Source organism: Dermacentor andersoni, chromosome 7 (genome assembly GCF_023375885.2).
Source record: "Dermacentor andersoni chromosome 7, qqDerAnde1_hic_scaffold, whole genome shotgun sequence".
In the NCBI taxonomy this organism is placed as follows: Eukaryota; Metazoa; Arthropoda; class Arachnida; order Ixodida; family Ixodidae; genus Dermacentor; species Dermacentor andersoni.
In genome coordinates, this window is record NC_092820.1 from 98,739,908 (window position 1) to 98,764,806 (window position 24,899).

At 45.6% G+C, this 24,899-nt stretch overlaps 1 long non-coding RNA gene across 1 annotated transcript in view; it reads left to right on the forward strand.

Annotated features, from left to right (window-relative positions):
• Nucleotides 1–6,680: 6,680 nt before the first annotated feature.
• Nucleotides 6,681–24,899, forward strand: part of LOC126534053 (uncharacterized) — a 68,991-nt gene continuing 50,772 nt past the window's right edge. The window contains exon 1 of the long non-coding RNA XR_011895485.1: nucleotides 6,681–6,987. This is a non-coding gene — a long non-coding RNA (uncharacterized lncRNA). The remainder of the gene's footprint in view (nucleotides 6,988–24,899) is intronic.

Genomic DNA, 24,899 nt, shown 5'->3' on the forward strand with positions numbered 1-24,899 from the left:
ATCATATAGATGCAATGTTTTAGAGCCTGCAGTGTAAATCCATCCAAGTAAAATTTAAATGCAAAAGGGCAAGGTGCTGGCTAAGCTAGTTGGTTTGAAGGTGTGATGAATGTAGGGCATAAGATCCGCGAGGAGAATACGTAGAACTTTGTCCTTGTGCGCTTCTATTTTCGCCAGTGCTAGCGTTGTATCCCATCTTGTTTAATACAACGGATGCAAATATGAAACCTCATTTGAAAGTTTTCCTTTGACAATACAAATTCATCCAATTTCTTTTTAAGAGAACCAAAGGTGGTCTTGAGGTACCTTTACTGTGTCACATTACTGGTTCAAGGGTAATATGAGTCGCCGCAGCGTATGCTTAACGTTGCAGTTAAAAACTATGGTATAACCCATTTAACAATGACCGTCGACGATTACCCGATTGAAATTCAAGTAACATAGCGACATACCGTTTAGCCACCGCCGAAACGCGTCCTCTCGCACTTCGGTGCGGACGCGCTATGCCATCTGGCCGAGCCGCCACGAGTACGCGCGTGGCGCATTTGTGCATGCATATTGTAACGATGTTAGTAAAACAAGGATATTTATTAAAGGCGAACTTGTGCCCAAAAGTAAATGTAACTGCGGTCGTGAAGAAATCCGCGGCAGTCGCTTTCCCAGACTGGGCTCGAACCGTCTTCCTCCTTTTCTCGCGTGACACCTCGTGCGCGTGCCGCATGCGAGCCGGGTCCAACTGGCTGCCCGTGCCACGAAGATCGCTGCCTGTTGTAACTGAACAACACCACTGTGCGGCGTGCACAGTGCCCAATGCAAAGGGTGCTCAACTTGAATGTCACCAAGTTTGTCGTGGCATTATCCCCCTCCTTACCGCATCGGCCCGATGCGTGAGAGGAAGTAGGGGTTCCTGTGGGATCTCACTTTTTTTTTTTTTTTTTTTTTTTGTTCATGACCTCTCCTGGTAGGGTTTCATGCGGACAACATGGACAACTTCCGTGGAGTTGCGCCGTCTTGGGCTCTCGTGTCCAGCGGATTTCACTTCGTAAGTGACGTCGCTTATGCGACGAAGTATTTCGTAAGGGCCGAAGTATCGGCACAGAAGCTTTTCAGACAGTCCACGGCGTCGCACTGGGGTCCATATCCACACCTTGTCACCGGGCTGGTAATGAGCTTCACTACGGCGCTGGTTGTACCGGCTGGAGTCGATGCGTTGTTGGCGGCGTATTCGGTACCTTGCCATCTGTCGTGCCTCCTCGGCTCGTTGCAAGAAATCATCTAGGTCAGATGAGTTATGGTTTTCGTCATCTAACGGCAACATAGCATCCAAAGTTGTGGTCACTGCTCGGCCGAATACAAGCTCAAACGGGGTGACTCGTGTTGTTTCCTGAACGGCCGTATTATATGCGAAGGTGATGTATGGCAAAATTTCGTCCCACAGCCTATGTTCAACGTCGACATACATCGAAAGCATGTCGGTCAGTGTTCTGTTGAGGCGTTCAGTTAAACCGTTTGTCTGAGGGTGGTACGCTGTAGTTTTCCGATGATCAGTATGTGTCATTTGCAACAAGCATTTCATTAAGTCCGCAGTAAAGGCCGTTCCACGATCGGTAATAACAACTGTGGGAGCGCCATGCCTGAGCACGATATTATGGACAAAGAATTTTGCAACTTCGACAGCCGTTGCATTGTACAGGGAATCAGTTTCCGCGTAACGGGTCAGGTAGTCCGTGGCCACAACTATCCACTTTTTGCCTAAAGATGACGTTGGGAAGGGTCCAAGGAGGTCCATACCGACTTGTTGGAATGGGGCTTTTGGTGGCTCTATTGGCTGGAGGAGGCCGGCCGGTTTTACGGATGGAGTCTTGCGCCTTTGACACTCGCGACAAGTCTTGACGTAGTGCTGCACTGATGCTAATAACTTGGGCCAGTAGTATTTCAGACGAATCCTGGCGACTGTACGGCTCACGCCCATGTGTCCAGACGTCGGCTCATCGTGACATGCATGCAAAATTTCTTCTCGCATAGATGTGGGTACGACAAGTAAAAACTTTGTCTCGCTGTTCTCGAAGTTTCTCTTGTAGAGGACACTTCCTCGCAGACAGAACGAGGATAGCCCCCTAGAGAAAATACGCGGGAGTTGAACGTCGAGTCCCTCCAGGCGCTGTATAAGTGGAAGCAATTCCGGGTCATCTCGTTGTTGTTGAGCAATTTGTGACGCGTCAACAATACCAAGGAACGGGAAATCCTCTTCTTCTGACACAGTTGTCTCGACGGGTGCGCGGGACAAGCAGTCGGCATCGCTGTGTTTCCTCCCGGATCGGTATACGACAGTAATGTCATACTCTTGAAGCCTAAGGCTCCATCTTGCTAGTCGTCCGGATGGATCCTTGAGATTTGCCAGCCAGCAAAGCGAATGGTGATCGCTGACTGCTCTGAATGGCCTACCATAGAGGTACGGCCGAAATTTACATATTGCCCAAATGACTGCAAGGCACTCTTTCTCGGTTGCGGAGTAGTTTGCCTCTGCTTTCGAGAGCTTGCGGCTGGCATAAGCAATTACTTTCTCCTGGCCGTTATTCCACTGCACCAGTATGGCACCGAGGCCGACGTTACTCGCATCGGTATGAACTTCAGTGTCGGCTGTCTCATCAAAATGGGCAAGGATTGGAGAAGCTTGCAGGCGTTTCCTTAACTCGTCAAAGGCGTCTTGTTGTTCGCTTTTCCACATGAAAGGTTGATCTTCTTTTGTCAGTATTGTAAGGGGCTCAGCAATGTTTGAAAAGTTTTCCACAAATCTTCTGTAGTATGCGCATAAACCCAAGAAACGTCGCACTGACTTTTTGTCTGTGGGTGTCGGGAACCTCGCAACAGCTGCTGTCTTTTCGGGATCTGGCCGAACGCCTTCAGCACTGATGACGTGTCCGAGAAACCGAAGTTCATCGAAGCCGAATTGACATTTTTCCGGCTTAATTGTCAAGTCTGCTGCGCGAATAGCTTCTAATACTAGTCGCAGGCGCTCTAGATGTTGGTCAAATGTGGTGGAAAATACGACCACATCATCCAAATACACTAAGCATGACTGCCACTTCAATCCTGCAAGCACTGAGTCCATCATTCGCTGGAACGTTGCGGGCGCGGAACAGAGGCCGAATGGAAGTGCTTTGAATTCGTAGAGGCCATCAGGGGTTACGAATGCTGTCTTTTCACGGTCCCGTTCATCCACCTCTATTTGCCAATATCCACTCTTGAGATCCAGGGAGGAGAAAAACTTTGCACATCGGAGCCGATCTAACGTATCGTCGATACGCGGAAGGGGGTACACATCCCGCTTGGTTACGCTGTTCAGTTTACGGTAGTCGACGCAGAATCGAAGTGTGTTATCTTTTTTCTTAACGAGCACTACCGGAGACGCCCATGGACTGCTGGAAGGCTGAATAACGTCATCTGAAAGCATCTCCTCTACTTGCTTCTTGATGATCTCCCTTTCTTTTGGTGAAACTCGATACGGGTGTTGGCATACCGGTCTTGCGGCGTCCTCTGTTATGATTCTGTGCTTCGCAACAGACGTGCGCCGTACCTTCGAGGACGTAGAGAAGCAGTCAGAAAAATCCTTTATCAGGGCATATATCTGTTTCTTTTGGGCTTCCGGGAGTCTCGGGTTGACGGTAATTGATCTGTCGACACTGCGGGTTCCTGGCAGGGCAGTTGACGTAGTTAGGCTGCATAATTCGGTCGCTTCACAGAACTCGTGGAAATAGGCAATAGCTGTTCCTTGTGCGATGTGTTGGAATTCATTACCGAAATTTGTAAGTGCGACATTTGCACGGCCATCGCTTAACTGAACAAGGCCCCGAGCCACGCAAATACCTTTGTTGAAAAGGAGCTCTATGTTGCCATCCGCTATGCCTTCGCGGTCGGAAAATCTTTCGTTCTCCACAAGAACCATTATACTACAGCGTGGCGGCACAGTTACGTCATCGTCAACGACGCGCAGTGCAGCGAGACGTCGCTCCTCCGATTCTTCCACAGGTATAGCTTGTTTTGTCGAGAAAGATACACTGGACCTACGTAGGTTAATTATGGCGCCGTTAGCTTGTAGAAAATCCATTCCCAATATAAGTTCCCGTGAACATTCTGGCAGTACAATAAAGTCAGAAACGTAAGTGAAGCCTTTTATCGTAAGTCTTGCGGTGCATCGGCCAAGGGGCGTAATAAGATGACCACCTGCCGTGCGTATCTGCGGACCAGTCCACTTCGTCACAACTTTTTTAAGGTGCTTCGCCATCTTGAAGCTGACTACCGGATAATCAGCGCCGGTGTCGACTAAGGCTTTCAGCTCGCATCCGTCTATTATCAACCGCAAATCTGACGTAATCGTTTCGTTCCTGCACCTGTAGACTGGAACTGTCTCGTCACCGCACTGGAATCGCGTTGGAGGATCTTCGTAACTCTGGTTATCAGCGGCCTCACCTCCACAGGTCGCTTGCTTCAGTTTTCCTGGTGTGGGCTTGGTGAACGACGCCTAGGCAATCTTGGAGACGCGCGTGGGCTAGGCGATCGGTAGCGCATGGGCGACGGTGATCGTGGTTGACGTTGGCGAGGAGTAACGGGGCTTTGGCGCGTCGACAAGTATTCTTCGATCTCCGCTGGCCGTTCACCGTTTCGGGGGCATGGTGCGCTTAAGGGAAAACCCCTTAACCCAACTTGACGGTACGGGCAGAACCTATACAGGTGACCCGCTTCTCCGCAGTGGAAACACAGAGGCCTGCGCTCGTGGTCACGCCAGACGTCACTTTTCCGGGGCCTTTGTTCCACAAAACGAGGTGCACTGCGTGCTAAAGGCTGATAGGCAGCCGGTGGTTCCAGTAGACGAGGTTCACTGCGTACTGTAGGCGGGTAGGGAACGGTCGTCGCAACTGCTCCACTACTGTGTACCGCGGGTTGCCTGAGTACGTCGGCGTACGTTGGGATGCGCCGCGTCGGCTGTGGCTCACGCTCTGGATCCCGTATGACGTTCCTGAGTTCGTCCCGGACAACATCGATGATAGATAGTGCAGCTGGAGCCTGAGGTATCTGCAACTTGTTGAGCTCTTCCCTGATCACTGACCGGACAAGCTCCCGCAGGGCTCCCAGGTCGTTTGGCAGGCCTCCAGGGAGGACATGGACAGGTGCGCAGCTTGCCTCACGGTTGTATTGCCGAGCCCGCTGTTCCAGCGTCTTTTCGATGGTCGTTGCTTCACATCTGAACTCGGCGACCGTGCGCGGTGGGTTGCGGACGAGAACTGCGAAGAGTTCCTGCTTTACTCCACGCATGAGATGGCGCAGCTTCTTATCTTCACTCATGATGGGATCAGCACGCTTGAACAGGCGGGACATGTCCTCGATGTACATCGCCACGTTCTCGTTTGTGAGCTGGTTCCTGGTTTGAAGTGCGATTTCAGCCTTTTCTTTACGATCCGTGCTGGCGTACGTCGCTAGCAGTTGTCGTCGAAATTCCTCCCAAGAGGTCAAGGAGGGTTCGTGGTTTTCATACCACGTTTTTGCGAAGTCTTCCAAAGCGAAATATACGTTACGGAGCTTCTGTCTCTCACTCCATTCATTAAAGCTCGCCACTCTCTCGAACAGTTCCAACCAATCTTCCACGTCTTCGAACGAGTCACCATGGAATGTTGGCGGCTTGCGAGGTTGGCTTACGACTAGCTGTGCCGGTGTTACCTGGGTAGTCATTGTGGCGTGGTCCGTTGTGGGAGTTTCTCTTGGCAAGAAGAGAAGAGGGCCGAATTCGGGCAAGTCACCTCGAAGACGGCGGCTGGTCCGCTGGTGTACAGGTGTCAGTTCCACGGGATGGACTCGCGGGTTGTCGGGGCTACGCTGACTTTCGTTCGTGGGGCTTCGACTCATACCCAGCACCTCCACCAGAAATGTAACGATGTTAGTAAAACAAGGATATTTATTAAAGGCGAACTTGTGCCCAAAAGTAAATGTAACTGCGGTCGTGAAGAAATCCGCGGCAGTCGCTTTCCCAGACTGGGCTCGAACCGTCTTCCTCCTTTTCTCGCGTGACACCTCGTGCGCGTGCCGCATGCGAGCCGGGTCCAACTGGCTGCCCGTGCCACGAAGATCGCTGCCTGTTGTAACTGAACAACACCACTGTGCGGCGTGCACAGTGCCCAATGCAAAGGGCGCTCAACTTGAATGTCACCAAGTTTGTCGTGGCAATATGTTGAAAAGATCGCTTGAAATTAGGCTCGTACCCAGTGGAACATGTCCCGCGAACCAAGTTAGCGCTAAACAGGTCCATTCAAGTACAGCACCTATCTTGGGGCACGTACCTTGTGAAATAAAATTTGGGACCGAAGAGGTTCACAGAACAGCAGCGTGTACTTAAGTAATCAGTGACCAGAGTTGGTCGGTTGGTTTTTTTGAAGACATTTTCCTCTGTGCAGCAGCCTGTTTTACCCTTTGGATCATGAACTACCAAGTGACTAGTTGGTGGCAAAACGGTTAAGTCCGTACAAAAGGAAATACAGAAAGAAATACCGCACGTTTGATGGAGTTCAGAAATAATTCTAGTGGCATAGAGAATTGGCGTTAGTATTTGACTTATATTATTAGGAGGTATAAGGAGAACAACTCAAACAAATATAAAGCGCATGTACTTAAATATATCCACGAAGTATAATTTTTCTACACTTTTTGTTCACCTCGGATATACACAATGAAGAAGGACGCAGTTGAATTTCGAAGGAATCGCTTGACAGGGAATAAAAAAACGTCTACTGCATGATAATGTTGTGCCCACCATCTGCTACATACAATGGCGTGATATGGAAGCTTTCGTGCCTCTACCTCTAGTATTTTCTTGTGGGCTGTTTTTGAGAAGAGATGGAAGCAAGGAAGCTGCTTACCATCGTTCTACTCAGCGCTCATTTAACCACGTTGGAATGCTGCTTGAAATGTCTGCCAAAGAAATACAACATACGAAAGGTAGTATATATTTCCTCATCATAAGTCTCAATGACATTGATTGAAAAAGCAAGTAACTTAACATGTAATGCCCCTACATATTTTTGATAATAACTGTTTAACGCGTGTCTGGTAGAATTGTTTTATGTCGCAAGCGTAGCTTTCGTTGACAAGAAAAAGGAATTCGGCAGAAACGCTTAAGACTCCTTACGTGTGGGAATGCGAAAGCATTATAGTCGATTTGGTGAAAGGTTTTTTTTCAATGCACATTCCTTGTCCGCACAAGCCCTTCCATACGTTTTAATTACGCCTCGGTGAGGCCAAAGGAAAATGAACCAAGGGTCTCAACACGCTCGCTTCCCGCGACCACTTTATAACTCGGAAGAGAGCTCAGCGGCGTTCAGTGGGAAGATAATGCTATTTATTTTGTACAGTATACGCTGACGACGTGGCGCCATGTCCTACCCATTGGCTGCGCCGTCAGGAGCACAACGACGCACGCACTAGGGCACACATTCAGTCAACCAGAACCGTGGCCCCAACGTGGCGTCTGGGAAGCGTGATCGTCTCGCACCCTGAAGACCCGTCTTCGATTCCCACCGAGACCTAAATATTTACCTAATCTTCTTATCAATGGCATGAATTTACTTTGTTTACAGGAACCCCCATGAGAAACTTGACGTGAGTTCGTGCGTTCTTTGATGTGATTTACTCTTTGCCGTTGGCGATTTTTGGTGCCATCATTTGGTCACTCCGCAGACTACAGCGCCCGATCATCGTGCGATGGTACATATATTGCTTTCGTATAAAAAAGTATCCCTTTATCTGTGTGTATTGGATGTGCTTGCCAGGACGATGCAATATTTTATTTTCCGAACACCATCCATTGTAATGTTTTCTCGAATATTGGGGCAATCTTTTACATATTATTTCCTAATTGGTAAAGTGGCAGTCTAGGTAAATCAGTACTTCATATTTGTGCCATATGTTAGTCTCAAGAATGACCTGTAGAGTCACTGCAAGCACTGTTCACGTGATGCTAAGCAAACAGAGTCCCGGCATTGTCCAAGTATCATCTCCAGTGTGTCCATTTGTTTGCTCTCGTTCCCTCAACTAGTACACTGTTGACGGTCCTCTCGAATAAATATTACAGCGTCTTCGTCAAAGTGTATTCAAACAGGTTATTTTCTAGACAACAATATATTTCGCACAGCAAACATAAATGTACTTGTGCAGTGCAGGTATTTCATGCGCAGTTCTGTACTCTGCAGAGGTAATTCATGTAGTATATGATAATAAATTTAATAGTAGCAGTTTAGATACTCTCGTAATATTACTGTGATATTGTATTGTTAACATTGTAAAGAGTAGAGCCATAAATAATAAGAGATTACAATTCCTTGTAAAAATTATATTGTTTATACATAATATCTATCGTACGTTTCTGTGCATGCACCAGTCATCACCAATCCGTTCTTAATGGCAAGGATCGCGCATAGTCGGGAAGACTTCCCATCTTCTTACACAAACACAAACGTCTTCATTATTTTTGCTTGTAGAGCCATGGCATTACCTTCCGGCAGCAAAAACACTAACCCTGCGCAAATATTTATTGGACACTATTGAAAGGTGCTGTGAGGTATTCCTTGAGGAGTTCAAAGGGGATGCCGTATGAAAGAGCGTAATACGTGTCTTCTGAAGAAAATATGGAATGTGATTCAACCATCATTCAATATACGCGCTCCGCGCGGCATTTGATCCAATCTAGTCAACCCTCGCCTAAGGGAAGCAGGACAAACGTTCAGTTATATGATATTTCGACTGCACAATCTTTCGGGTAGGTCCACACGTTTGGACTGCACATAGCTACGGCAAGGGGAATCATTTTCACACTACACCATTTTCGGGTTCCAGCGAATGTTTAGACTGCACGACGTTCCGTATCAGTCCGCTTTTTACACTGTATATGCGCAAAAGAACAGAGTTACAATTTTCATCACATGATTGCTATATTGAAGGGCCTTTTGTTCTGTTTAAGGTCTAAATTTTTTCTTTAGCAGCGAGCGACCATACTTAAAGACGCCGTAGAACAACTCAGGAAATGCTAGCGACTTCATTCTTATAAAGGCTGCTTCACAAATGATTGTCAAAAAATGTTTTTTTTAGATGTGTGTTGCAGTGTCGCTCCTTTTTCGCACTTCCATGAGAACAGACGGCGCCATGTAGCGGTGCTGCTGCGAAGATGGCGTGTGGCCTTCGGTATCCGCGCTGCAATGGTGCATGCGAACGCTACTTAGCTCCTCATGCGACAACCGGGCTTCTCTCGCACTTTTGCACAAGCTGCGCAATGAAGTAGTGCTGCCGAGAAACCCACCCGCGTGTTTCTGCGTCAGCTCTTCTCGGAGACGAGAAGCGTAGTCCACCAGTGTGCTCAAACTCTGACAATATTTCCCTTACTTGCCGCACACGCCGGGGCATATTCTCAGTGACCCAAGTTCGTGAGAGCTTCATTGAGGAGTGCCACATACTGAATGCAATAATAGTGCAGCTCTCTTAAATATTTGCATGAGAGATATTCACTCAAAGTGACGCATACGCATCGCATTTGTGGCACAGACTACCAAGGCATCGGTTGCTGGGCTTGCGTGAGCCTTGTGACGAGGATTCAATACAGTACAGCTACAAACAAGTTTACAGGATCTGTTCGTCATTGTAGAGTGCTACATTTTTACTGGCACATACATAGTTACCGAATTTTGAGGCAGACATACATTTAAGAGCGGCACACAATTAGTGGCACACCTAATGACTCTAGTTGGCATCAAAAAGGTTACACGAAGACGAGCAAATACCTGATGGTACATAATCACTGGCCCAAATTGGCAATAAAGTTCATTGAAGACAGGCACACACCGGCCACAACTTAGCGACGCAAGCAGGCATAAAAGGCGTCCATAGAAGACCAATACAAAGCGCGTGACACATACCCAGTGAGCCACGCCAACGACAAAGAATTTCGTGCCATATATCCGTGTTCCTGTTAGTTCCGGTATTTCTGATCCGGACGAGCCGCAGCAGGGCTTGGCCTAACTTCCAAGTGATCCTCTTCTCATGTGTCCGAAGCGGGATTGGCCGCATTTTAACTGCACGTAGTGCTTCGTTTCTTGTGTAGGTGAGTTTCTTTAGAAACCAAGAATGCCGGTCTGCCGTACCGGCCGGGGCTCGCCCTGGTCGGCTAGCCGTCCCGCTGAATCGGTGCCCTTGAGTGTTTTCTTTGGAACCGAGTAAATACCCTGCTCGTGGCGTTGGTTCCCACAGATGGTGGATCCATTTGGTTGACCTAATCAGAAATTTCCCAGAAGGAGCTGCGCATTATAACCGAACACTTTACTGCCCTCTCGAAGATGAGGCATTTTCGCAAGACGGCCATTCTGTGCAAGTTCTCTAATGCTTAGTTCCTCAATGATTTGCTTAACATGTACGAGTTTCTCTAGCATCTCGATTCATGCTTCCGTGATTCTATTCCTTGTATGTGTGAATGGCATTGTTCGTGGGGAACCCACCAAGATTACTCCGTAGGCCTTCTTGAAGATGCTCTCTCCGGTTGTTGTTTCTGTTTACAGATCCAATAAGTCAGTAGCTGATAACGCAGTTCCAAATCCGAGCGTTATCTTGTCGTTCACCGGTTTAATGCGTCTGTCTGAATAGAAGGCTTGGGAGCATTTGTTCGGCGCGGAGACCTTGACACGTAGACCACCGCAGCGCCGAAACAGTTGGAGATTTGAGCACAGTGTTAATGCTTGCAGATTTTCAGTGAGATGGTGTAATTGGGGAGGCTCTCACTCTACCTCAGCCTGCGACGTAGACGCACTAAGTTTTTGCTTATGCGACGACTCTCATAGTGCCGCGCGGGAGGCCAAGGGATAGAGGTGCATGAGATCGCAGAGAAACGACATTGTTCCCACGCAGAAACAACAGCAGCAATTAAAGAACGTGAAGTATTTTACGCAGCCGCTACATCACGCCACTCCACATCTCCTGATGCGACAGTTTCAGCCGCAGTAGGTGCAGCAATTGGCAGTATCATTACCAGCCTATTTTATGTCCCCAGCAGGACCAACGCCTCTACCTGCGATCTCCGAATACCCCGGTCCTGCGGAAACCGATTTCCACTTAGCCTGTAAATTTCCTAATCTGATCAGCCACCTAGTTTTCTACCGTCCTGGACTATGCTTCCCTCCTCTTGGCAACTATTTGTAACTCTAGTTGTCGACCGGTTATTTATCCTACGCAATATATGGCCTGCCATGTTCCATTTTTTCTCCTAATGTGGATTAGAATAGCGGCTATTCCCGTGTCCTCACTCATGCGAACCACTCTCTTCCTGTCGTTTAACGTTAGGTCTAACATTCTTCGTTCCATCGCTATTTTCGGGGCCTTTGTTCCCTAGCTTGTTCTCTAGCAAACATGTTAGCACCGGTAGAATGCACTGATGGCACAACTTTCATTTCAATGATTGTGTTGTGGTAAGCTTCCAGTCAGGACCTGCCGGTGTCTGCCAAACGCATACTAACCCATTTTTATGGTTCTGTGAATTTCCTTCTCATGATTGGGGTATCCTCTAATTATTTCGCCTAGGTAAACGTACGACTTCGCAGACTAAATGCTTCTTGGCGAACCTAAACTCGTGTTCTCTTGCCACGCTACTAAGTATTATTTTGTCGCCTGCATATTAATTTTGAACCCCACTCTTACACTTACTAGTTTCAATATTCACTAATTTGTTACAATTTGTCCACAGTGTTTCCGAACACGACAATATCATCTGCAAACCGAAGGCTTCGAGATATTCGCCTTTGATCCTCACTCCTAAGCCTACCCAGTTTAATAGTTTGTATACTTCCAAGCATGCAGTCAATAGGATTGGAGAGATTGTGACTTATAATCGGACTCCTTTATTTATAGGTATCTTTCCACTTATTCGGTGGAGAATCATGGTAGCTATAGAATCTTTGTATTCACCAAAACATTCACGCGCGTCTTTAGTACTAGTTGATTTCGTAATGCCTCTACGACTGCTGATCCTCTACTAAATTAAATACCTTTTCGTTATCTAATAAAGCCATATAGACAGTTTGACATTACTGTGCAGATTTTGCGATGACGTGATTGATGACATGGATATCATCCATTGCAGAGTATCCCTTCCTGAGGCCTGCCTGTACTCTTGGCTGACCTAAGTGTTGTGCTTATTCTTTCTGAAATTTCGGAATTATTTATACAATACTGAAAGCAAGCTAATGGACCTATTATTTTTATTACTTTAACGTTTTCTTTTTGTGAATTTGCGTAATGTTGGCATTCTTTTAGTTCTCTGGTACCCTCGAAATCGTGAGACATTTTGTATAAATGGCAGCAAGCTTTTCAAGCTTGAATTCTCCTCCTTTTTGAATAAATCGAGGCTTATTCTATCTCCTCCTGCCACATTTCCCCGGTTTGTGTCTTGCGAGGACATTCTAACTTCATCGTTAGTAATAGAAGGGACCTCTGTATCCCGTTAATTACTAGTTCGAATGGAGGTAGCGTGGATACTCTGGGTAGTGTACAGGTCAGTGTGGTACCCTTCTGTTGGTTTTTCTGTATCACCGAAATTGCTGAGGATATTACTGTGCCTATACTTCATTGCATGCATCTTGGCTAGTCTTATGTCAAGTTTCCTGCTCACTGATTTCATGCTCCGTTCATTCTTTACGTCAATCTCAATCTTTCTGACGTTAGAATTTTGAGTATCCCTTACTATCTCCTTGTTGATCAGTTTTGATATTTTCACAAATTCTATCTGATATTTTCAGTTGGGAACTTTCATTCTTTGTGGTTTCTTTATGAGGTCTTTCGTTAGTTGGGAGAACTTACCTACTAGTTGCCTTGGTACCTTACCTCCTACATCAGTTGCTTTTTTTGAAGCCAGTCCAGTTACAATTCGTTTATTACTTCTATATCATCTTTATCCGCCTGTTTGAAGGCTGAATATTTGTTTGCACGCACCCGCCTGAATTTGTCTGCTTTTAGTCTTATTGGGCCTAGGTTAACCTGCTTCTTCTTGACTAATTGTACTCTTTATCTCTTCATAATGACACATGTACTAGTTTATCTTTCATTGGGTGACTGCGTTTTACCGTGTTAGAAAAGTTATCGCTCAGCGCAGGACGCGCTTCATGTATTGCAAGTTTCTGGAATATTATCAATGGCTCTATCCGCTGTCTGTTGTCACCGAACCTTGTCTAAAGTTATTTGTTAGTATGCGCGATGCGAATTGTGTAGCACTTTCTGTAGCATGTGTCGGAGAGATGCATAGCTGTCATGCGCAGATGCATCGACCGCGATGACATCCGGACAGCAGTGGTTGTCCATCCGAGAAGACCATAGAACTGCACAAGGTAGACGACCGGATTAGTGACCCGCATGCTTCCGATGCTGCCGTGGCCATATTCTCGAATTGGGCTGTGTTCTTTTTTTCAGGATGTGCGGCATACAAGTTAAGACCTTTAATACTACTGGGAAGGCAAGCGCTGCGTCTCTGCATTGTGCCGTCAAGTTTTGTCGCTTACAATGTGCTTCATCTGAGGTCTGGCATTACTACGCATCAATACAGATTGAAGTAAATTACTGTCCTGAGTTTCCTGAAGCTTAATGATGGATCCCTATTGCATTTACAACCCGTTTCCATCAAATTGCCCGAATAATATTGCGGAACATATTAGTTCCGTTACCAACCGCTACAAGTGTATGTTATCAGAACTTAAAGTTCGTCTGCCGAGCCTGATTTTTTCTAAAATGTAAATTGCTTAAGGTCAAACTGATTTTTGCAGACATTTTTGCAAAACACGCAAAACTTCTTCTGGTGGGCATACATGAAGCTGGCCTTCAATATCTTAATTTCTGTCTTACTTGATTATTTCTACGGCCGTAACACATTTAGACAACGCTGGAGCCAGCTTCTTTTCAAATTAGCTTAACTGTTCTTCTGCTCTACGTCTCACTGATTACACACCAATATCTTGTCTGAATTGCTGACAATTATTCTGGCAGTGCGATAACTTTGTCCACAGACATTTAACGTAATAGTTGTCAGACCCGCTTTAGGGCTTTTCACACTTAACACTTAATAATCGGTCACCTGTTGAGTATATTTCCGACTCTTGTCGCGGAGAATTTGTCTAAAGTACGCGTTATTGGGTTGCCGAACATAGTGGAATCTTTTTTAACGAATCAGCTGACTCACTCACATCATCACTAAATGGTCCTGTCCTGATTGTTCTTCCTCATTTCTCTTTTATAACAGGAGCTAGATTTAGACACGTTTTATTGTAGCACTGTTATGAAGCACTAACACTTTCCTCACCTGATTTTCGATTACTAATATTTCGCTAAACAGAGGCAAATGCATTTCACGCCAATGCGACGCGACATTATGTAGTGCACCCTGCCTCAATTTTTACCGTCATGCATTTAGTGCGTTTGGCAGGCTTTCTTAGATCATGAACAGCAGGTTGCCATTATCCTTCAAGAGAAGAGTGTATAACAGCTGTGTCTTACCAGTACTCACGTACGGGGCAGAAACCTGGATACTTACGAAAAGGGTTCTACTTAAATTGAGGCCGACGCAACGAGCTATGGAAAGAAGAATGATGGGTGTAACTATGAGGGATAAAAAACAGCAGATTGGGTGAGGGAACAAACGTGAGGTAATGACATCTTAATTAAAATAAAAATAAAAAGAAATGGGCATGGGCAGGACATGTAATGAGGAGGGAAGATAACCGATGGTCATTAAGGGTTACGGACTGGATTCCAAGGGAAGGGAAGTGTATCAGGGGGCGGCAGCAAATTAGGCGGGTGGATAAGATTAAGAAGTTTGTAGGGACATGGCCACAAGTAGTACATGGCCGGGGTAGTTAGAGCAGTATGGGAGAGGCCTTTGCCTTCCATTGGGCGTAACCAGGCTTATGATGATGATGATGCTGAAGATGATGGCATTTGTATTATCCGTAACTGGCCTCCGATCCTTGTGACTTGAAGTAAAAACTGATTGTTTATTTCTTTCCTGCCGTGGCTTTTCCTCCCTCCGCAGAATGTTCCGCATAGTTCCAACTAGTAAACTGGGTTTACCACCAACAACATCAAATGTTTTGTCTTTGGATAACTTTCTATGAGGAGCAAGCCATGGTCCGATAATAACTGCTTTGCGCAAGTACAGTGAAGCATCCTCAAGGTTGTGCTGTGAGGGTACTGACCATGGAACATTTTATTTTTTTTCCTTTTTTGTAGTTCTATCATACGTAGTTGTAGTTTATATACGTCCTCTCAAAATCTATGTTACCAATTAGTGGCCAAATGCTTCATTCTGAACGTTCGTCTTTGCACCTTTTCGTTTGTGGTTGGGTTTACGTTTCACTCCATCCAGTGCAGCCAATCCAACTAGTGGGTACGCGCCATGTTCTGAGGCAACAGCAACAACAACCTGTCTAGTCCTGCACCCACAGTGAGATATTTCGGCGTGAAAGAGGTTTGTTGAAGAGCGCCACATATGCCCAGATTGCCGCATACAAAATGACTCAAGTTGCCCAGCGGTTGGTTTCGAACTCTATTGCCTCAGCACAGTCAGCCTGATGTTTTAACCATTCTACCATGAACTCCACAGTGACGCAGGTTAGGGGTAAAACAGTAAGAGACACACATGCAAAGATAGGTAGATAAAGGGTCATTCCCCGGAAAGACTGCGAAGTCGGGTTCAGATTGTGAGCGCTATAAAATTCTCCTGCAACAATATCATTCTTCATCATTGGGATTCCGCATGTGCCTGGATCGAGTAAGCAAATGGTGTATACTCCCAGCTTCGAGTGCCTCCAGTTTGTCGCAGCGGCTGCCGCACAATTATTATATTACTTGTGATTTGGCGTGTGCGCTTCGTCGTGACACTATGCTCCACAGTAGTAACAATAAAGTAGATTGTAAGGTACAAACCAATTAGCAAATATCCCCTAGTGCATATCGTGGTGTTCGGATTTCTTTGCGAGCGTCATTGTTCAATCCCAATCGCTAACACAAAAATTCACCTGATGTATCGGATAAATATAATTTCGCGAAGGGTATTGTGTTGTTCTATAGCGACGGAATTTCTATGCGCAGTTCCAGCAGTGTCAATTTGTAAACGGGCTAGCAATATGCCTCTCAGACACCAAAGAAAATTTCAGAGATGGTAACGTTCTAGTTCATCTGTAAGCATAAGTTATCAGGGGATGTATTTTGAAAGCTCACCTAACATTTTTTACTACAACTTTGCTTACCCGAGTAGAGAACATATCTGCTATCATTGCTAGTGGAGAGAACGAAAGAAAAAGAGAGGTCCGCGTGAACGCGCGAACACAAGAGGCGTGGTACATGAACGGATAAAATAAAAAGGAAGAGAAGGTGACGTTAGGAATCGCTTCCCTTCGAGCTTCAAGGCCTTCGTGACGATGATGTTAAATAGAAGAAAATCTGGCACCACAGTTGCACAGCTTGTGCGCAAAGGACACGTGATCGTGTACCGGGTTGCGTAATCAGTGGCGACAACGACTCACTTACAGTCAGATTTGGACGTCGGAAAAGGGCCAAAAAGATCAAAGCCCCGACACGAACGAATGTTTTGAGGGCGCATCGATTTGGTGGAGGCGTCTAGCGGGCAGCACAGAAGGATTTTGCGGCACTGACAGACCGCACAGGCTGAAACGTAGCGGTGCAGAGAGCGGTACAGGCCTGACCAGTAGAAGCGAAATTGCACACGGTCGTGAGTACGCAAAACGCCGATGTGTCCTACACTAGCGCCGTCATGCAAATGCTCAAAAATTAGGTCGGTTGGTGGCGTGGTACAGCCAGCAAACATTCTGGTCCTTCTGGACAAATGCTGCTACGGTAAAGAACGTCATCACGGAGCACGAACATGCGCAGCGTGGGCTCCGAATGCGCAGAACTTAGAGGATTGACGAGAACACTTAAGCAGTCATTATGCCGTTGTTCAGTGTGGTTGTCGTGCAGATTAGAAATGGCCAGTACACAGGCATCGGTTTCTTGCGCATCATTTTCAAGGCGGTCGACAGGATGACGGTAGAGGCAGTCCGCGTCTGAGTGGAAATGGTTTGACTTGTATGACCAGCACATCGATATTCCTGGAGCTGTAGCGCTCATTTACCCAGTCGTCCTAGGGCGTCTTTAAGTGAGGAGAGCCAGCACAAAGCCTGGTGATTGGTAACCATGGAAAATATGTGGCCGTACAAGTTGAGTCGGAATTGGGCAACTGCCCAAGCGAACGCCAGGCATTCCCGTTCAGTAATTGAGCTGCACGTGACAGAAGTCGGCTCGTACATGCACTTAAGAGCGCGGCGGTACGCTGTCATTGTACAAGTACAGCCCCAGTTCGATGGCCACTGGCATCCGTGTGAAGGTCAGTGGCGGCAGATGAATCATAGTGAGCTAGCTATTGGGGAGGCGCGAGCAAGCGTACAAGGGCGGAGAAGTCTTTGGTTTGAGTAGGGCCCCATGTGAAAGCAACGTTGGCCTAAGGTAAGTCGGTGAGAGTAATTGGCTAAGCTTTCCTTATACAATTAAATAAGTGAGCGCGCTTATACATCAAAGAAGGCTATTTTTTTACAGTTTGCGTCAAGTCAGTACGAACTACGATAAAGGAAAACACGGGGAAAACGAAAAGAACGCCGCTACGGACTCGTTGAGGCACCGTACCACGTGCCGGACGCTATTCATCTAGCTACGCCACAATTTGCTAAGCTTGAAGCCGCTTTTCGTAAGCGTTTTTTGACGTCATAAAATTAAACTTCATTTTTGAGATTCATCTAAAAATATGAGTTGCCTTCTCTTTGATGCCAGGTAGTTTATTATTTCAATTCTGGAGGCCTGGGTTACAGATCTGAGGCAGGAAAGGGTTAAAAAATAAATACATGCATTGAATAAATACAAGGAAATACAGTAAGGTACGTAAGCAACGGGAGGGATAGCAACAGGAACCTTAGTGCACATACCATACCATCAAGTTCCAGAAAATATACAGGAGAGATGCGGCGGAAATCACAATCAATGTTGACGTGCGTCAGATCAATAAGTGACGGATTTTAGGTCATTTAAATAGAACCATACCGTCTGGCATTCAACAACAACGGCGGGAAGTCAATTCCATGCAGTTACAGTTCTTGGAAAAAAAGAACACAGAAATATGTTGGTGTTTGGTGGGAGCTCCATCAACTTTGGAATGATCGGGCCGCGTGTGCGGTAGGTTTGCGGCACTTATATACGCATCCTTCCTGATACCTAATTGTCCCCGCTGAAGCAGATATAAAAATTTCATTCGTTCTCGGTATGGCCCAATATCTAGCTTTTCAAGAGTAGCATATTTTTAATGAAGCTTTGGGCGATGCATGCGAACTCTATTTGTTGGAAATGAACCTAAGTTTTTTTTTCTCGGTATTTTTTGCCAATACTGAAATGTTCTTTTTTGTGTGCGGATCTCATACAGCTGAAGACTATTCCAGTGAAGGTCGAATAAAGGTTTTATACGCTGGAAGTTTGACTTCTTGGCTATATTCACCCAAACACCACCTGAAGTATCCAAGCTTTTCACCGACTCCCCTTGGATATAATCAATCACTTCATTCCACATGAGACCACATGACTCCAAAATATTTGTACTTTGTTACCACATGTAGGTGCTTATTATCAATACATTATGGGAAGGTTATTGGGTTCTTTTTAGAGTAATCGTCATTCGAATATATCTTTAGAGTTTGTGGTCATACTCCGCTTTGGAAACCATGTATCATTTCGGCCCTAGATCGGTTTACTAAAACGTAGTCCTTAGGTGATGTAACATCGTGGTATATAAAACGATCATCGGTAAAGAGCCGTATGTTGAAGGGAATGCTATCATCAATGTCATTACTAAACGCGAAAAAAAAAGAGACGACCGAGAACGCAGCCTTGTTGAATTCCTGACCGCGTTGCACTGGCGCATGAATTCACGGTGTCAGTGCCCATGACTTCACGTCTATTTCAAATGTAGGCTTCCATTCAAGCAATAGAAAAAGTATCTTTTTTTGTATTGGCAATAGCTTCAATAATAATTTGCGAAAGGAAGCACAGTCAAAAGCATTTGGACAATCTTTGAATCTATAATGTCTACGTGAATATGTTTCTGTAGGGCGGATGCTATATCATGGACAGTTTCAATCAGTAAAGTTTGTGTTATGACCATGGCGGCTACCATGCTAGAAGGAACGAATGATGATGTTGTTTAAAAAAGCAGATCCCTTTGTATGCAAATAGTGCGCTCTAATAGGTTTGCATCGGTGCCTAATACGTAATTCGGCCTGTATAACGATATATCTGATGGCGCGCTTGTTTTAGAAATTCGAATAATTCTTGCGTACTTCCAGGCGCTTAGGTGTTCCGCATGGAATTGGGATTTCCCGAATATTTAGCATAAATATTTCGAACTCTAATCCGTATAGCGTATTAGAAACCTATTCGGTATTCTATCTGTGCCTGGCAATATTTTGACGTCTAAATTTACCAGCAGAGCAAACATGCCTCCTCAAAAAATGCACACATCATTAATCCAAAATGAAGAAAGGGGCTGACAGGTGGAATAGCACAGTATGGTTTAATGGTTAAAAACAGGGATTAGGCGCCTCAGAAAAGGCTGGCCAACGTTTTGATAGGTCGACCTATCTTCATCAAAGGCAGCCTAGTCATCCTCGGCATGTTAGCTTGAAAGGGTTGGGTTGTCTATCCCTAGCACCCTATCAAATAGGAACCACCCAAACAGTGACCTTCAAAAAGCCTACACCGCTGCAACCAAACTTGGTCGAGCCGATGTCCTCAAGCCACGCCCGACGATTACAAGTACAACAGCGCCCCTTCTAACTACTAAATTCCCAGACGCAATCCCAAACCTGAACAACATCCTTAGTAAATACTACCTGATTTTCACCGAGCAACCAGAACCTTAATAAAAACGTCCCGACCCACCCAGAGTAGACTACAGACACCACACTAATTTTAAGGTTATTCTTGTGCATGCCAAACAAAGGACAAAGGAGAAGTTGGGAACTGGTCCCTTTGGCCGCCTCAGGTGATCTACATGCAAACATATTCAATCTATACTACTGTAAAAAGTACGGCGTCGAATTATTCACGCAAGGTAACTTCGGGCTTCACCTGCACATCAACAAACGTAGTCTACTGTCTAGAATATGCCGCTTGTAGGAAATAATACGTAGGTGAGACTCGGCAACAAATTCATACAAGACTCAACGGTCACCGCTCAATACAAACACAATGCAAACAAATTTCCGCTCACTTCGTGAAAGGAAATGTACGGAATCATACCTCATGAGGGTTGCAATTTGGGCTTGTCGGTCCCCTTGATCATACCTCATACAAAAGTTTAATTGCCTACGCCCGACGGGGATTAATTTGGCACTCTTTAAGAGCGGTAACTTAAATCTGAAATTCTCATATCATCAACCAAGGCTAAAAACACATTATGCCTCCAGCTGACCTTAATTCTTTAATTTTTGTTTTGGAACATTGGCAAGTAAAAGGTTAACCTCACCTATTCCTCAATTTCGAGATCTTTTTTCCTGCTAACTACTGGATTTATTATATTCTTTCTTCTTTTTACGTTTATATCAACTGTACGACCCTCTTTTGCCAAGTACACCTGCACCCGCCCCCTTCTGCGCACATCACGCTCCTATTTGTCATTCCAGTTTCGGCTCCCGCCGCTTTTTTGCCTGTACTTTATTATATGTCTATATGTATTTTTTGAAACACCCTAACACATTCTAAAGTCGCACGCACCAGGCTACCTTTTCGGCGCCTCAGCCACACATGGTATCGCGATTTGTGTATACCGCCGTAACGAGACCAACGCTGAGCTAGTGAGGCTAACGTCCCTTGAAAACCATGCCGCTGCCTTTCAGTTACACCATGCATTTCTCGCCAGACTCCTTGTCACCATCTCAACTCCTTCAAAATTACTCGACGCATTGCTTGTACGCCATCAAAGTCACTCTTTCAAGTGATGTCATTTTGGGTCTTTTTGTTACTCGCGCATTCAGCGACTGACCGAAAGCCGCAAGAACATTCCGCCAGCGACACCCCTGAATTTTCCTTAAGCTCTCGCTTCCCCAGCACCCTCCATGTCCCTCTTTTTGTGTTCTTGTTCTTTGTTTTTCCTCTTCGTCTCCCCCTCTCTTCTTTTCTCCTTTTATTTCTTTTCTCTCCGCCTTCCCACTCACCCGCTCTTACCCCTCGTCGTTGGAAGGACGCTCACAGACATCAGGCGACAGCGCCCATTCTCTTAAAATTCTCTCCCTTTGCAACCAGCCGCCACCGACAACAACCGCACGTGACGTCACTGTACTAACCCTTTAAAACTCACATGCCGAGAATGACGAGGCCGCTTTTGACAAATTTATGTCCTCCTATCAAAATGTTGGCCACCCTTTCTGAGGCACCTCTTGTCTGTTTATAACCTTTATACCACACATCATTAATAGGTGCTACGCTATAAAAATTATCGAATTACAGTGTCCTAAAATCATCGATTGGAAATACAGAGCCAAAACTAGTACTCAGGGCTTCCGCAGTTGCGGCACTATAACTCACAGGGATATTATCCACAGAAAGATTTTTTTTCTTTTTTTGGCGAAATATATCTCTAAAGCTTTGGTAAGGGTGAGACTAGGATGTTTTTTTTTTCTAGGTCATTGCTTTAATACGAATCTCTGCTTTTTTAAACAATCAAGTGTTTTGTGCCGTGATCCACCATCAACTTCCTCTAACAGATCTGATGGTCGCGCAAATGGGTAAAGTATGCTCTCTCTCGACATGGATGGCGCAGTTACATAGCAGCGGGAAGCTAAGTACTACATCGCGACACTTAGGAGCACCGAGAGTGAACGCTTCGGTAGTCTAGGCGCAGCAGAGGCTGCAACACGGTGTACCGTGGTGTAGGCAGTGTAGGATTTCTGCTGAGGTGACTTGGTTCCTGATTATGGTCTGTCTTTCACACCCCATTAGCCTGTGACACCTTAGTGCCTACGGAATGTAGCTTCAACATGCATCAGCAGTGCTTACGTTCCGTCTGGTGCTTTATTTGAATGGAAGCAACTAAGAAAACTGCTGCGCTAAGCGGAGCAGAAAAGCAACTACGGCGACGGACGAATCTCGCTTTCGTCAAGCAGGCGACAGTACAGCGTAAAGGAGAACGCTTTGGAGTGTTCGCGGCGCACCCTCAGAAACCTGTCACTTGTATTCATTCAGCTGAACGCATCGCAATTGGCAGCCCAAGACACAAGGAAGCCGCACCCAAATGCTTGTACCTTCGCCGAAGTGACTTGGCAGCAGGACGCCGCTCGCCAAACAAACATGCAACAGTCACCGACCCGTAAATTGTGCACCTTTCGCTGCAGCGGGTTGTGAGCTCACGAAGCAAACATGTAACAGCTTCTGTGAAGACACATTTCACTTTTGCCTTCTGCATGTTGGTATCAAAAAGGGATCATGCAGCCATAATTGAAACATGCTTTATTAGGGTCGCTGTGGCACGGACGAAGTCTGAACTGAGTTTTCGCTCTGTTTAGCTTCCGTCTTGGACGTACGATCTCTTTCGTCATTCATTCAATATGTGTGCAATTATTTTACATCTTTGAGGAACGAAATTGTTTACACAGGTCAAGACTAGGTTCTTAAAGAAACGCCACATTTAATTCACAAAATATTCATATGATACAATGAAACAAACAAAGAAAATGATCTTTTAGAACATCTGGTGCATCAGGGCTTCCTGCACATGACAAAAGAGTCACAACATATTCTTTTCTGTCAGCCTCAATCCGAATTTCACGTCTAGATTTAAGCATAGCGTGCAATGGTCCGAGACAATTTTGAGTTGGTCAAGGTTTGGGGCGCTGTTCAGGATACGTTCGCTTATCAGAAAAAGATCCAGCATTCATTTGTCATCATTGTGCGTTCACGTAGGTGCATTTACTAGCAGGGCTAAACCATGTCACAAAACAACGTCAGCAAATGGCTCAGCGGAACTACAAATAGCTTCAGAAAAATCGCCTTCATATTTCACGGATGGAACATTGAATTAGGGAGTTAGCACAAGTACAAAGTGCGGTTGCTGCCCATGAATTTGTTAAGTGCTTCGAAAAACAACTTGTCACAATTAGGGCCTGGCAAAACCCAAGAATTATGAACAGCAATTCATCCAAGTGAATTTCCGCCTCCTTCTGACTTAATGTGCACGTGAGTCATGTGGACAAGTCGATAGCGCAGAGTAACGTGTCACTATGAGGCAGGATAAAGTGACCTACCACCATTTAGTTTGCGAACGGCTATAGCTTTTTTGTAGTTACTAGAACTAAACCAGAAAGAAGTCACATCGCTTAGAACATCGCGTGGTATTTGTTTTCGGTTTTGTAACCCGCTCTGATTATCAATTAACGCTCTTGATTTGGCTTGGACTTCATTATGATCGCGATCGACTACGCTTGAGTGTGAGCTGAAAGGTGTGCGAGTGAGTACGTCGCAGCGAAATTTTCTAGACACAAGTATTAACGTAAGCTTCAAGTGAGTTCTGATATTGAACAAGGGTGGTTGATTGGACTAGTTGGTATCTCATGGTAAAAAGACGTACAGCGCAAAGCACAAGGACTGAGAGAGACGACAAGCGCAGCGCAGTGTTTGTCATTTTCCTCAAACCTTGTCTTTCGGGCTGTACGTCATTCTTTTTTTTTCTTTCTGATAATGGTCTGTATCAGTGATTTTTTTTAAGGTGGCGATTGGCATTCATATTAAGGATGTTAGTTCAAGTGAAATGAGTAAGCTGGTGACTCCTTCAGCTTTAGTGAAGTCTGATTCCATGTTTCGATCAGTATGCTTGTGTCCATAATTATGTGAATTCCAAATAGCGTGATTGAGTGCAACTCCGTGGGCAGTTGGCGAGTCTGAGTCCGAGTGAGCCGTGTAGAGTGGAGCATTGGTGAGGCTGAGTCCATGTGAGCACTATTGAAAATAATTTTTGTGAGTGCGAGTACATGAGATCCCTAAGAAAAAATGAATTATGTAAGGGAGTCTCAGCCAGTTTCGCTGATTTAGCCGGCTTGTGTTCTTGTTTGCCAAATACATCAATGTTTTTCAGGAAAACTTTGACGCTTACGCCTTTTTGTTGAACCCACCGATCAAATATACCGGATGTTAAAAATAAAGTTTTATTGTTTTCTTAAAATGAGGCACTGGGAGGCGCGCGAGGACCGCCTTTGAAAATAACTTATGTGGCCAGGGGGACACAAAGTGAGATGATAATTATCGCATTCAGCATCCCAAAGAACTAAAGATGTGTAGTTAACTTTTTAGTGAGTGCAGTAAACGTGTATGTTTGTATTCAAAATTATTCAAAGGGGCAGTCATGTTTCTACACAGTTTCACTTGGAAGAATTGTTCTATCATATCTGTGCTTTGAGATATCCGACTTCAAATTTTAATTGTTAATCACATGATTCCGCATGCACGAGGATGGGGATCTGCGCAAAGTTCCTCCCTGGTGTGACGCGGCTGTTGAGTGCGGCGTCTAGTCTGACAACAAGATGGAGGCATAGGCAAGGATGACAACTTTTGCACTTCAGTTGCAATGTCTGCTGTTTCAGCTATGCCTGCGAAGCTCACCTACAGCTCTTGCGCACAGTATATGGACCGCCTCTCACCTATACCTTGCGACGCCGCACGTGTATTTCGCTAACAGGCGATCATGACCAAAGCGGTTACTTCTGTCTTTCGTGCGATAAGCTGCGGCGCGGAGAAGACGTTAAACA